The sequence below is a fragment of the Dysidea avara genome, chromosome 2, assembly GCF_963678975.1.
Source record: "Dysidea avara chromosome 2, odDysAvar1.4, whole genome shotgun sequence".
Lineage (NCBI taxonomy): Eukaryota > Metazoa > Porifera > Demospongiae > Dictyoceratida > Dysideidae > Dysidea > Dysidea avara.
This window is the reverse complement of record NC_089273.1, coordinates 4678107-4689017: the sequence shown is the minus strand read 5'-3', so window position 1 is coordinate 4689017 and position 10911 is coordinate 4678107. Positions and strand designations below refer to the sequence as shown.

At 40.0% G+C, this 10911-nt stretch overlaps 3 long non-coding RNA genes across 3 annotated transcripts; all 3 read right to left on the bottom strand.

Moving 5' to 3' along the window:
- Positions 1-3053: 3053 nt before the first annotated feature.
- Positions 3054-4741, bottom strand: LOC136242566 (uncharacterized). The gene is made up of 3 exons (XR_010694562.1): positions 3501-4741; positions 3304-3438; positions 3054-3257 (listed from the first exon to the last, which is right to left on the bottom strand). It is a non-coding gene; the product is annotated as an uncharacterized lncRNA (long non-coding RNA).
- Positions 4742-4825: 84 nt separating this feature from the next.
- On the bottom strand, positions 4826-5208 carry LOC136242561 (uncharacterized). The gene is made up of 3 exons (XR_010694561.1): positions 5098-5208; positions 4997-5042; positions 4826-4950 (listed from the first exon to the last, which is right to left on the bottom strand). It is a non-coding gene; the product is annotated as an uncharacterized lncRNA (long non-coding RNA).
- Positions 5209-6107: 899 nt separating this feature from the next.
- Positions 6108-8219, bottom strand: LOC136242554 (uncharacterized). Its single transcript, XR_010694560.1, has 3 exons — positions 8096-8219; positions 6748-8047; positions 6108-6703 (listed from the first exon to the last, which is right to left on the bottom strand). It is a non-coding gene; the product is annotated as an uncharacterized lncRNA (long non-coding RNA).
- Between the last annotated feature and the right edge of the window lie 2692 nt (positions 8220-10911).

Here is a 10911-nt window from a genome sequence, read left to right as displayed (position 1 = left end):
TATTATGCTCAATAAAGTATATGGGTTGGGATTGGCTATACTTTGGCATGTACAGCGTTTCAAATGAAAATGGTAAACTTACTTTTTTTACAGTGTTCCCCATACAGTACATTTACTATGAGGCCATGTATCAACCTGAAATTGCAGCAGCTTCTACATGTAGTTGCAAGTCTGTACACACATGTACTGAAAGTATTGACATGTTAATTTTAGGGTTTGTTGGATCTCAGTGATGTCTTTGTATGCTTTGTGGTGAGCACATATGTTCTATATATAGCCAACCAATGCACACTTTTCAATAAAATGTGTGTACATGTAGGCAATGGGCAAGTGGCTATCTCAAGTTAGGAAAAGATTAAAATATAGCAGCTTATGAAGGTAAACAACTGATGTAGATGTATCACAATGATGCAACAGCACTTAAGGTTGATTCGTGGCTTCATTCATGTTACTATTTTCTGACATTAAGTGGCTTTTAAGTTGGTAACACAATCATCAGAAAATGGTTGTGTTAACTAATCCTTGGAACTATGCAGTTTAAAGTAAACATTAGTGCCTTCTATATCTGACAATACAATTATTATTAAGTTTCTGCATACACAGTTTTAATTTTAAAAGATTGAAAAATTTACTTGATAGCAACGCATGCAAATTACTAATATTTCAGTGGTGTTTAGTTTATGGACAAAATTAAGTTTCATTTACATAATATTATGGAGTAATTGTTATTTTGTTTAACAGTTTAGTTAAGAAATACGGACCTGTGGAATATACTTTTAAGTCTCCCTATTGTTATTTTAGCAATTTATTTCTTTACCTATAACTCCTGAAATTATTCCCTGGAGCGATCCTTGAAATACAGTTAATTGCCTCTGTTTTCTTCTACAACTGTATAGGTAATTACTAGCAAACATAAAATAATTATATTGAGATACTCTAATAGAATAGTCACTTTACATTTGGGTGACTGCTTTATTAGGGAAGGTGAATGTTCTATTAGAGTATCTCGATCTTTTATTCCAGTTTTATGCTAGCAGGGTTTGAGGGATTTCTCCAAGAGAATTTTATAATTGTTTCGCAAGTCACTTCATGAATTCTACTTATTTCTGAAAATCGTCCTACAGTATTATTCTGATTCTACCACTTATTATTTGCAAAATTATTCTGGCATATTCTGTGGGTTCCTATTGATCAATCTATGGGATTTCTAAATTTTGAAAAATGCTTGGATACTGGAATTCCTACCTTCATAAGCTAAATGCACTAAAAAGCACTGTCTGTCTAGCTATCCTCTGCTGAAGGTCCGCAATAAACTCTTCTAAAGTTAGTAGCTATATACCTTGTAAGAAATAAAAACACAATTGTGAATGTAAATATTACGCACATACAATTTTTATCTTGGAGAAGTGACATGACGCCAAATGAGATGGGATAGTCCTTGAATAAACTCTGAGATGGGATAGTCCTTGAATAAACTCTGAGATGGGATAGTCCTTGAATAAACTCTACCCTTTACAGTTGCTGACAGATGTACATGAAGTAGCTATAATATATCTGATAATACAAGTACATTGTCAGAAATATATTGTACATCCCGTCGAAGCATCGAGTCGATGCGCATGCGTAAGCTAGAGCACTGCACCTTGTGCTTACCCATGGCCAATTATCGATTGTGGGTTACAGTCGATGTTGTGAAGAAGCGATCACTACACTGACTACACGAGTGGCGCTTTCAAGGAGAAGGAAAGAAAGTAATATTAGCAAAGTGGAGGTACGATATTAAGTATAAGATGGCCATTTTGTGGTTAGAATGTGTAGAGAATGCACTGGCTGGAGAGAGTGGAATGAAAGGCAGGTGATAAAAGTGTTCTGCACACGGCTAGTTTGAGAGTAAGTTGCAATTCACAAGAGAAGCTTTAACAATAGCTAGTTGGATAGTTATAATTCAATCTGTACATCTGTTGACTCAACGCCACTTGTAACAAAGCATCTAGCCCAGCGAAGTCTACAAACTGGTTGTACAATACATTGATTCATAGCTTTGTTTTATAAAGTTCAATGATAAGTAGCTGAAAGTGGTCTCAGATTCAATCTCAGAGTGACCCTTTTTCAAAAATTTCCTGGGGGTGGGGGGAGGGCATACCCCCAGAAGGCTTGTGCTTCGCACTGGGGGGGTGGCACACCACCTCTGTTTTATGGCCATGCAATTTCAGAAATGTCCAATCAAATTAACTTTTGATTAGCCATTCTGTCCGAGCAATAATTTTCCCTTATATTGTACACTGAAACCAATCTAAAATAGCAAGAAACTCTATATACAAGGAGTACCTTGGCCACTAGATACCCTTAAAGGTTACAAATTGCTCTATGTGAGGTGAAAAATCCATATGCATACTATCAGCAGCCAAGGTAACATTGCTTTAAAATATTAAACATATTTTTCTGTGAATCAACAATGCATTCATACCTGTGATTTTTCAAAATCCAGTCCCACATATGTACAGTACAACAACATAATTATGTCACCGGATCTGCAAAAAGGGGTCTTATAGCCTTTTCAGATTCCAAACTTTGAGTAACTCATGTTTCTGTCCTATCACCTTCAAATTACATCATGCTACTGTCAATAACAGTGCTATGTTAGTGGTATAATGTGACCACATTTCAAGGTATTACCATATTCACAAATGAACGTATAGGTAGCCAAGTACATGCAATTGAAAAAGCTATAATACCCCTTTTCGCACATATACAGGATAGGTAAAACAGGCATACAGAGCAATGATAGCAGCTGCGCTGGGAACTCACAAGTGTACAACAGCTATGTGAGGTAGGTAAAGCAATCATGCAAAGTACTAGTTGCAGCAGCAGAAGTGCGGGAGCCCACATGTGTACAACAGCTATGTTGGATAAGCAACGAGGCAATCATAGCAGCCGCAGTGGAAGCCCACACAGGTACAACACCTATGTGGGGTAGGTAAAGCTGCCACACAGAGTAATGATAGCAGCGGCAGCAGTAGGAACCCGCATGTGTACAACAGCGATTTGGAGTAGGTAAAGCAGTAATGTAAGTTATAAAAGCAGCAGTACATAGCAGCAGCAGATGTAATGCACACATCATCAATACAATAAAGTGCAGCACATGATAAAGTGCACCACATGATAAAGTGCACATTCATACAGTGGCTAATTTAGTTGTAGCAGCTGTAAATTCATTGGTTACAGCCTCAGCAATCCAAGTAGTGGGGGAGAAGGACCTGTAGGCATATGAAAAATTCAAATTTGCAATATAATTATAATTACTTCTTTATGATAGCTCTTCACTGTTGCCTGCTCTTTTATGTTGACAAAAGCAAGTACCATTGTGTGCTGATATTATTGCTTAATATTCTTCCATGTATACTTTGAGGTAACTGCAGCCATTCAAGTGAGAACTATCTGCAAGATATATGCAAGAATAAAATGATAGGCAAGCTAAACATAATGCAGCAAATCCTTACATGATATTTCCAGTTTGCCACACTACCTCTTGCACATACCACCTCATCACTTACAGTTTTAGGGCTTGTGGTAGATGCAAAACTATACACTGAATGACTCTCACAGAGAGTACCATGAGGCTGACCCTGTACTCCTTACCTACCACTGTACAAATAAATGAATGGTCTATGTACAAGGTCACTTGGTACAGGGATCACATCCACCACAAGCCCTGCATGGTGACAAAGTCATGCAATTACTAAATCACTAATGATCATAAGTGCATAAAGTCACTTAGTGCATGGATCACATCTACCTGGTGATGAAATCATGTAATTGCTAAATAATGTAGAGATGCAGCATTGAGAAATACATATACCACACTGTAATACATGTGACCGAGTCTGCGAAAAGTGGTCTTATAGCCTTTTTCAATTGCATGTACTTGGCAACCCGTAACTTGACTTGTGAATGTGGTATCACACTGAAATTTGATCCCCTTATACCCCTAACATAGTACTATGACTTGGTGTAATATGAAGGTGATAGGTTGAAAACATGAGGAGTTATGATTAGTCACACTTGACAATTGGAAAGGCTATAATACCTTTTTTCGCAGACTGGGTCACATATGGAAATATAGCACATCCGTTACCTACTGGCATCATTGAGGTGATGCAGGATGTTGTCTAGACTGCTATGCTGTGGGTATTCCATAGCTAGGTAGCAAACAAACTGTAGGCAGCTGATGTGGCACTGGAACTGTAGGCAGCCTAGGCAATACGTACGGTAGCCTAAATGGCACTGGCATTTCCTGTGTAAATGGTACTGGTGATTGCTACAAAACCAGTGGTACTGGAGTTTGCTGTGTAAGTAGCACTGCTAATTGTGCACAGCAGGTGGAACTGGTGGTCGCTGTACCGCAGGTAGAGGTTGCTGCATGGCAGGTGGCATGGGCTGTAATTGCACAGAAGGTAAAACTAATTGTATTGGCAGTCACTGTACAGCAAGTGGCAATTGTAATTACTGCATAGCAGGTGGTATTGGTGGTCACTGCACAGCAGGTAGTACTGGCAGTCTCTGTGCAGCATGTAGCACTGGAGGTTGCTGCACAGCATGCGGTACTAACAGTTACTGCGATGGTGGCACCTCTACACTAGCCAATAGGGGCTGATTCCCTGCTGCTGCTGTTGACTCTGCTGCCATTCCTCCCTCCTTTGAGCCCTCCACTGCTCTAATGGCACCTGCCCAGGGACATTGGGATAGTACTTTATGCCATTAAATTGCTGTCTACACTATCAAGTTGGAGTAATAACAAAGTCAAACTAGAATTTGGTACTCAACTCATCTTTTGGCCACACATCTTGCAGGAATATTGTTTGCGCCATGCAGAAGGGATAGCTTTCAATTCAGTAGCAGCCTGTGCCTGCCTCTTCCTCTGCCACCACTCAGCACTTCTGGGCAAGGTTACTACAAGACAGAACTGTAACAGAATACTGAAATATATACCACATACAAGGTGTCACTTCCACTTCCTCTCCAACAATTGGCCCAGTCACTGCCTTTAAACAATGCACATCACTTGACATTTATATATAGATGAACTACATTATATACTTGTCAGTTGGTGGTGTCAGTGCCTGAAGTTGAAGCAGTTGTACATGTACCCTGACCAGCGGCGGAGGAAGTAGTTGATATGAGGGGGGGCTACGCTGAGCTGACCCAGACTTATTTCTATAGTTTAGTAAGGTGAGACCAAAAAAAAAAAAAAAAAAAAAAAAAAAAGGTCACAACCAACTCACAAGAGCTTTCCACCTCACCAGCTACCATTTCTAGCTGATAAACTACATAAAAATCCTTACATAGCTCGCTACACACTGACTACTTTATTAGAGTGACTGCTCTATTAGAGTATCTCGATCTTTATCACGGTTTTCAGCCCCACTCCAAGAAAGATAATTCCGGTGTGATATCATTCTGAGGGGGGGCTAAGCCCCCCCTCAGCAGACCTAGGGGGGGCTTTAGCCCCCTAGCCCCCCCCCCCCCCCCCCCTTTCCGCCGCCTATGACCCTGACAGAGCACTGGTGGAGTTACACTTGGACTGATGCTCACAATAATTTGGGGCCTCATGCAACTGCCTGTGTCTATACTGTGGCCACTATCCTTAGATGTGTCCTCCAGCTCTAAGAACTGCTGCACAGATGAAGAAGGAGCAAGAGGAGATTGTGAATTATGTGTTCCATTGAGTAGACTAGTGGCAGTATTTGTGACCGGGCCTGCGATAATAGGGCATGTGGGCACATGATTTTTGCCTACTTTTTCACATTTTCATCACTCATAATGTTTTGTACCATTATGCTATGGCATTGAAATTTTCACCTCTTAGTAAGCATTTAAGTGGCATCATGATGCAAGTTACAGAATGGAAATATACTTTTCCAGTACAGAGATATGACCTGTAGAGCAATGGGATGTAGTTTGTGCCCACATGCCCTGTTTTCGCAGGCCCGGTCACATTTTATGATGGCTTTGGTACTTCTATCCCTTGCATCCTTGATGCAATCTCCTCACACCTGACATTGTCATTATATCAGCAATGTTGTTGGAGTCAATCATTAAACCTGAACTGCATGTGACAAAATTTTTAAACTACCTAACCAGTCTGATTAACTGGGTGGAGTGCCAAGTTAGTCTCCTCCAACACCTGCCAAGAGTTAAACAACCGAGACCGAAGGGCATTGTAAACTCTCAAGTTTTGGACAGGTATTGTTGTTTCACTCCACCTGCTCATACTATTACTGTGTAACTTTCCTAACTTTTTGAGTCTTCTGACACAGCAAGATAAAGATTGCCTCAACAATCCTACTACTTGCTGGGCCAAGCGGTGGAGGATTCCCAGAAAATATAAAACTTCACATTATTTTGCATTGCATACATGTATTACTTACATTCTGACAGCTCTTGACTGACTCTCCTCTTCTTTGGTGATAAAAATGACCTCGAAGTTGTGGCATAACTTTGAGATGAGCTTTAACATCTCTCTTGTCATAATCATGCAGGGTATCATAAAGGATTTTGAGTTGGTTTGCTTGAGAAGTTGCTACAGCAATCCCTTTCAGTTGCACCAGCATCTGTGCATGCTAACTGCCTAACCCTGTCCCAACCAGAAATCCCTGACACATCAGTAACACTTTATGGACACATCAGTGTTTTCAAAGGCAGCCTGATTTTATTACATACATTAGTGTAACATGGCAACTAGCCTACCTGTTGGTGATTACAGTCATCCTCTTCCTCTTCAGCTCCCTCACAAACCATCAACAATAATTCTCGCTCTTAGATGTGTGGATTTTCTATGCTCTAGTCAACAAAACCCTCATACAGGTCTTGGAAGGAAAGCAGTTGGTCAGAACAGATAATCCACTCCTAAATTCTCCCCATCCTTGTGGCTAGTTGGGGTATAGTGGTGAGGGAGCAGCCTGGTACCATGGAAAGTGGAGCTGAGTTGGTTGACCCACCATTCTCACAATGATGTTTGTAACAGTGTAGTGCACTACCTTTGCATGCAAGCTCCAGGTTGAATATCCTAACATGCTTGGATGGCTGCTGTGCTACTGCCAGTCTGCAAGCATGGTTCCACCCGGACAGGCCCTCCAACAAGTACATCTGGAAATGTACATCACTAGCTGAAGAGCCTGGGATGAATCTATGTACGTATCAATAATAATTGTCTTGTTGTAGCAACATTGTAAAATTTTTTGTGTACTAGGCATTAGGCTATTATGCTCCAAAAATTGAGCATTATGCTTTTGAGCAGTGCTAAAAAATCACCTACTATGCTTTGGAGAATTCCCCATTATTCCCAAAATTATGCCACCATAATTGGCTAATAATGCCAGTTTATTGCTGTATCAGACCATTTTCAATGACGCTTAAGCTTTAAATAGTCTTGAATTCTTTAGCTGGCTGCTTTATTAGAGTAAATAATATTCAGTGACTGTTCTATTAGAGTTTCTGACAGCTCTATTAGAGTATCTCGATTTTTTAATGGAATGTGCAGTCTACAGATTTTCCTACAGTTAAAGCTTTATAATCACCTCAAAATGCTAGCATAACTGATTCCCACACATACCCATTATGCTCGAAAATATGCCAGCATAATCGCCGCATCCCTATTGTGTACATTGCTAGGTGGAGATGAAAGGATTCAAGGTATTTTGTACCATGAGCACACCTGTACAAAGGCAGTCGCACTCCACTTTTGTTTATGTACCCTACAAGTTCACCTCTGGGGATCTGGAATGTATTGGATGTGCTACTTTTCTTCTTCCCAGATGGTGACTATCTGTTCTCTAAAGAATGGCACACCATAAGAATCGGTGGCAGTACCAAAGCAGGTAGCAATTCTTCAATTCATTGCAAGGTCACCTGAGCTCCCCTTGTTCTCCTCCTACAGCGGTGACCCAACTCATCTTTAGTTACAGCCTTCAATATGGCACTGTGGGAAGGGTCCATCACTCTTGCCTCCAGTAAACACCTCCTCTTTGCCTAACAGAGCTGATCATGACTGTATTGCATGTCATTGTAATGAGTGTCATATTAAGTGACATCTCACCCATGATCTTTTGCATCCCAGTGATACCACTCAAATATCATGTCCGAGAGGCGAGACATGAATGATCCATAGAGGGGGTGGGATTCTGAAGTTACTCCACAAGCTATCCTCCTCATATATAAATGCCATAAATCCTATCAGCTACAGCATGGATGCAGATTCATGACAATTTCTGCAATTAGTCCAACTGTCATTGACTGAAGGCCATCCAACCCCTCTGATGCTGTTATACAGAAGTCAGCACTTCACCCCACCCATTTCTACATTTGTACACCACAAGCAACCCTCCCCTGCAATTTCCTACAGATCTCTTGGTTGAATCAATTTTTAAGATCCACCCAAAGGGAGAAAAGCAAGTGGCAAGAATCTCTGGCAATCACCATGACATACACCTTGAGAAAACAGCTATAATAAAGTAGATATACTGTACATTCGCTGAAGTATGTAATCAGTGATTCATACCTACAGTAGCACATAGAATAGTTTCCATTGGTACTTGCTGGTCAAACACAGGAGTTCTTTGCAGCTGTAGTCCAGTCAGCCCTTGACTTTAAAATTAAAGCAAAAACAATTTAGAGTAACCTAAGAAAGCAGTAAAAAGAATTGCACCTGTACAGCTAACAATACACTAGTGGCTTCTTCACCCACTCCTCTGTGTGCTGTTCTAGGATTCTATCCCGGAGTGCTTCCTAGTGTACGACATCTCTAGGCTACCACATCACAAGTATATTTCTTGGTGACGATGGCTGGGAACTGCACCATTTTGGCTATTGCCAGCTGACTGACTACTCTGAAATGCTAAACAACAATGACCTCTTTCATGTTAAGGCAATTGACTTTTTTTTCCAGCTAAAGAAAGCCTTCTTGCAGCCATTACAAGTAAGTTCTTCGATAGCAAGGAAGTGGTTGACAGTATAGTTGACACCCTTCCTCAGCATCTTCTGTAAAGACCCTTTGATCTATGATACACCATAAATAATCAATCAGATTGTGTGTATACTATTCATACATCAGTGAGCCTGACAAGCACGTCGGGCACATGAATTCAACTATCCAATCCCTCCTGGGTATCCATAGAAAGAGCCTATGTGTAAAATAGGAATTAGACTGTGACTTGGCAGGAGGTGGATACTACCTCAGCGTCGAGGGAGGATCAGCTGTAATCCTGTTCTTCTGAGCAAACAGTGTCTCTCCAATCTACTGCTAATCTGCCTTTGACATCTTGAGTGTCATCGACCCATCTGGATGCTTGGATAGCTTCCAAACATTAAGAATGTGATCAGCAAGGTCCTACATTATGTTATGACTGAAATAGATAACTGTAACTAAACAATAAAATAATGCTAACCTCAAAATGTACTGGTTTAAGATTTGTAACAGTGGATGGTGCAACATACTCAAGTGATGATGCTTTCTGTAAAGCAATCTAAATTTATTTATTACTTCTTAACACTCAGATTTTTACCTCCACTGTAGTGGGTGTGGCTGTAGTATAGAGGAAGGCAGAATCAGTTTGCTGTGTCGTGGCCTTAGAAGAGAAAACAGAGGAGATAACAGAAACATGGGTCTAAACAGATAGCAGAAACATGGGTCTAAAAAAGCTCCAATAGTCATGTGCACAAATAATTATGGTATTAGTACTGGACACTGCTGGCTGGAAGGTATGTAGCACAAATTTCCTTCCTACTCCCACAGTTGCCACTCCTTACAGTAGGCCGCAACTAATGTGAGCCATTGAACCTGCCAACCATGTTATGATTACAATTAATCCCTGCCTGGGTGCACGCATGTTCTATCAATGCTATGAATTACTATTATTTATTCAGAAAGCACAATTTTATTGTCAAAATATTCAAACTAAGGCAAACATTTTTAGCATAATTATAAACATAATAATTATATCATAAGTAGGAGTTTTAGCACTGCGGCATAATGTAGTAAAATAAGTCTGTGCATATCTACTAACTTCTCAGATAGTCATGAGTAAAGTTTTGAACCATTTAATTCTATATATTTACCTCACTAGCTAAGAGTCTTATACTGCAACAAGTTTGACTATCTTACTAGTAACACTTGATCCACTGAAACAAAATCTCTCATTGTTGCAAAAAAACTACTTCTAATGAGTTGGAAGTTAGTGGTGGTGGTAGTGAGCAACACATTGAAGATGTTCCAATGAGCCACGATCTCCTAGTGGTGTATATATCTTCACTCTTCTGGTGCTTTGTGTAGACGATGTCTGAGACATCATTGATTAGTCCTGCAGCTGGGTTTGCTGCAATCTGCCAACCTTGGTCAAAGCTTATCTGACATCACAAACATCATCATAAGGCAAATAAAATATGTGACCGAATGTTGGAAAATCACCCATATGGGTGCATTTGACATCTAAAATTTTTAATGATCAAATCACATATTTTATAGTGCAGATCTACTTGTTGATGGTTTTAAGCCATTCTCAATACCATAAATTACAAGAAAGTTCTTGAAATATTTTCAAAACTGGGTCCTGACCTTATTAGCATCCCACTAAACATGAAAATTCTAATTATTTCACGTGCGCCCATATGGGTGATTTTCCAAAATTCAGTCACATATGTTCTAACGAGCTATATTCTCCTAGTGGTAAACACCTTCACTCTACTGATGCTATGTGTATATGATCCCATATCTGAGACATCATTGATTAGTTAAGTAATCCCAGCTGAGTGAAGAAGATGATCAAAAGTAATCTGTGGTACTGTGCAAAAAACATCTAACTCTTCTCTAAATTCATCTTTGTGGTTTAGTGGATTTGTCCTGTCTCATTTTTTGGT